This window comes from Chiloscyllium plagiosum, unplaced genomic scaffold (assembly GCF_037043375.1).
Source record: "Chiloscyllium plagiosum isolate Xiang-an unplaced genomic scaffold, Cpla_swu_hap1 HiC_scaffold_46, whole genome shotgun sequence".
NCBI classification, from domain to species: Eukaryota; Metazoa; Chordata; class Chondrichthyes; order Orectolobiformes; family Hemiscylliidae; genus Chiloscyllium; species Chiloscyllium plagiosum.
Genome location: NW_028270184.1, coordinates 4,831,930 through 4,835,956, shown reverse-complemented (window position 1 = coordinate 4,835,956; position 4,027 = coordinate 4,831,930). Strand labels below are relative to the sequence as shown.

Sequence of the window (4,027 nt, the reverse complement as noted above, 5' to 3'; positions counted from 1 at the left end):
TGCACCCCTCAGGTCCTTTTCAAATCTTTCCCCTCTTACCTTATACCTATGCCCTCTAGTTTTGGACTTCCCCACCCCAGAGAAAAGACTTTGACTATTCACCCTATGCATGCACCTCGTGATTTTATAAACCTCTATAAGGTTACCCCTTAGACTCGGACACTCCAGGGGGGAAAAAAGCCTCAGCCTCTCTCCATAGCTAAAACCCTCCAGTCCCAGCAACATTCTTGTAAATCTTTTTTTGCTCCCTCTCAAGTTTAACCACCTCCTTCCTACAGAAGGGCGACCAGAATTGTACACAAATTCTAAAAGCGGCTAATCCCATTTATTGTTCACATACTAAAACACATTGCGAAAGTTGGAGTACTCGGTGCTGACAAATAATTACAGTATTTATTTACAAACAGCAAGAGGAGTCATACATCAGAGAGTATATACAGTAGCCAACCATAGAAATGGTTCAGGCAAGTCTTTTCCTGTCCAATGCAGGGTTGCGGAAGGAGAAATACATCAGTGTTGATCGGTGAAGTTCAGCGGTCAGACAACACCCCACTCTGCCTGCTCATGAATCTATTCTGGAGTGAAAGGCAAAACACCAGCAGTTAGTCAGGCAGAGAGGCTAGAGTGAGCAAATCACGTGAAATGTAATTTCAGCAGATCAGTACCAACATAGCCTCCAGTTCATCAACTGCCTCCTTGTCCAACAACACCCTGTGAAGACAGGAACAGAGTACATGTTATTTTTAAGAAGTTAATAAATTAGGTTCTGAGGAAGGGTTACTTGACCAGAAACCTTAACTCTGATTTCTCTCCACAGATGCTGCCAAACCTGCTGAGCTTTTCCAGCAATCTGTTTTTGTTCCTGATAAATTAGGTTTTATTTTTGAAGCAATTACAATAAAATTAATATTTTCATTTTAACCAAATAATATATTTAATTATTTTCAACTGACACTAATATCATTATTTTATTTTTAAGTAAATGATAAATAAGATTCGATCTATAACAAGATGACAAAATTAAGTTTTGACATTATCACAGTTGATTTTAACAAGATGACTCTTACACAATGATTGTGTGATTATCTGTGATTGTGTGATTATCTGTGATAATGTCAAAAATTGTCATAAAATTCAAATCTTAAATATTAGTCAGCTCTTTAAAAATCAAATTAGTATTTTCATTTTAATAAAATGACAAAATTTTACAAGTAGATAAATTAGATTTGATTTTTAAATAAGATGACAATAAAATACGATGACAAGATAACATCACAGTTGATTTTAACAAGATAAATATGGCAGCAATATTTAAACCCTAGTGTTAGAGTCATCGCTTTAAAAATCAAATAGTATTTTCATTTCAACCAAAGATACATAAATTATTTTTAATAAAATGACAACTTATTTTAAAGTAGATGATAAATTAGATTTGATTTTTAAATAAGTTGACAATAAAATAGAATGACAAGATAACTTTAATAAAATAACTATAACAGCAATATTCAAATCTTAGTGTTAAAGAGTCAAAATGTTAGAGTAAAATGACATTAAAATTATTTTAAAGTAGATGATAAATTAGATTTGATTTTTAAATAAGATGACAATAAAGTCAGGATATGACAAGGTGACTATGAAACTAAAATTCAAGTCTTAGTGTTAGTAGTCATTACTCTAAAATCAGAATTATAATGAGATGGCAATGAGCAGATGCCTGGGAGGTTTGGCTAAAGTGCAGGGGGCGCTTTATTAGGCACATTACGGTAAGCACAAGGGATGAACTCGGATTTCACCAGTTTCCTCATTTCCCCTCCCCCCAACCTGTCTCAGTCAAATCCATCAAATTCAGCACCGCCTTCCTAACCTGCAATCTTCTTCCCGACCTCTCCGCCCCCACCCTAGTCTGACCTATCACCCTCACCTTGACCTCTTTCCACCTATCACATTTCCGACGCCCCTCCCCCAAGTCCCTCCTCCCTATCTTTTATCTTAGCCTGCTGGACAAACGTTCCTCATTCCTGAAGAAGGGCTTATGCCCGAAACGTCGATTCTCCTGTTCCCTAGATGCTGCCTGATCTGCTGCGCTTTTCCAGCAACACATTTCCCTCCCACATTACGGTAAGCGCCATCACCTCTCTAGGCGGCTAAAGTGCAGGGGGTGCCATATTAGGCACATTACGGTAGGCTCCAACACCTCTCTAGGAGGCCAAAGTGCAGGGGGTGCCATATTAAGTACATTACGGTAGGCGCCATATTAAGTACATTACGGTAGGCTCCATCACCTCTCCAGGAGGGCGCCATATTAGGTACATTACAGTAGGCTCCATCACCTCTCTTGGGGGCGCCATATTATGTACATTACAGTAGGCTCCATCACCTCTCAGGGGGGGGGGGGGGGGCGGGGCGCCATATTAGGTACATTACGGTAGGCTCCATCACCTCTCGGGGGGGGGGGGGCGGGGCGCCATATTAGGTACATTACGGTAGGCTCCATCACCTCTCGGGGGGGGGGCGCCATATTAGGTACATTACGGTAGGCTCCATCACCTCTCGGGGGGGGGCGCCATATTAGGTACATTACGGTAGGCTCCATCACCTCTCGGGGGGGGCGCCATATTAGGTACATTACGGTAGGCTCCATCACCTCTCGGGGGGGGGGGCGCCATATTAGGTACATTACGGTAGGCTCCATCACCTCTCGGTGGGGGGCGCCATATTAGGTACATTACGGTAGGCTCCTCGGGGGGGGGGGGGCGCCATATTAGGTACATTACGGTAGGCTCCATCACCTCTCCAGGCGGCTGTTCATCTGGCGGACATTAACCGTCAGGGCCCGGGCCACCGAGCTCAGCTGCTGCAGGGCGGACGCCAGCACAGCCGCCTCGTCCTGACCGGGGGGCAGCCGGGTCAGCAAACCGCTGGGTCCGCTCTCCGTGTCCGTGTCCGGGGTTGGGGCTTCGGGTCCGCTCGAATCTCCCGCCTCCGCCATTTTGTCCGAAAGACACCGCCTCCCGGGAAGGGGAGGGGGGGGGGAGAGGGCGTGCGGGTCGCGTCATGACGCAACGGCGTAGCGCGGAGCCCGCCGGGAGTTGTAGTCTTTCACCTCTTAAGGAGGGCCCATGGGGCAATCACACATAGAGTCACCCTCCCTCTGGGGTAGAACCTATTTTTTTATGCAACAGATTTTTATTTCATTGTTTGCATAAATGTTTTCTGTTGCTGGAACAACAGCCAAATGCGACCTTTTGCACAGACACATTTTAAATTCATTTACAGTGTCTTAGAGATGTACAGCACGGAAACAGACCCTTCGGTCCAACCCGTCCATGCTGACCCAGATATCCCAACCCAATCTAGTCCCACCTGCCAGCACCCGGCCCATATCCCTCCAAACCCTTCCTATTCATATACACATCCAAATGCCTCTTAAATGTTGTCATTGTACCAGCCTCCACCACATCCTCTGGCAGTTCATTCCATACACGTATTACACGCTGTGTGAAAAAGTTGCCCCTTAGGTCCCTTTTATATCTTTCCCCTCTCACCCTAAACCTGTGCCCCTCTAGTTCTGGACTCCCCGATCCCAGGGAAAAGACTTTGTCATAGAGGAAAATGGGCCAAATGGGACTAGATTAGGTTAAGATACCTGGTCGGCATGAACGAGTCAGACCGAAGGGTATGTTTCCGTGCTGTACATCTCTCTGACTCTATGTACAGCTCGGAAACAGATCCTTTGGTCTAAGTTGACAGTGCCGACCAGATATCCTGAATTAATCTCGTCCCATTTCCCTCTAAACCCTTCCTACTTGTGTACCCATCCAGATGCTTGTTAAATATTGTAATTGTACCAGCCTCTGCCACCTCCTCTGGCAGCTCATTCCATGCACACACCACCCTCTGCATGAAAAAGATGCCTCTTAAATCCCTTCTAAATCTTTCTCCTTTCACCCTAAATCTATGCCCTCTAGTTTTGGACTCCCCATTCTGGGGAAAATACCCTGTCTATTTACCCTATCCATGCCCCTCA

At 44.9% G+C, this 4,027-nt stretch overlaps 1 long non-coding RNA gene across 3 annotated transcripts; it reads right to left on the bottom strand.

The window, feature by feature from the left end:
- Positions 1-311: 311 nt before the first annotated feature.
- LOC148136197 (uncharacterized) lies at positions 312-2,993 on the bottom strand. 3 transcript variants are annotated; one of them, XR_015754534.1, is made up of 3 exons: positions 2,790-2,993; positions 666-711; positions 312-575 (listed from the first exon to the last, which is right to left on the bottom strand). It is a non-coding gene; the product is annotated as an uncharacterized LOC148136197 (long non-coding RNA). The 3 variants fall into 3 exon arrangements; XR_015754535.1 differs by having other exon boundaries at positions 312-570; XR_015754536.1 differs by having other exon boundaries at positions 670-711.
- Positions 2,994-4,027: the final 1,034 nt, after the last annotated feature.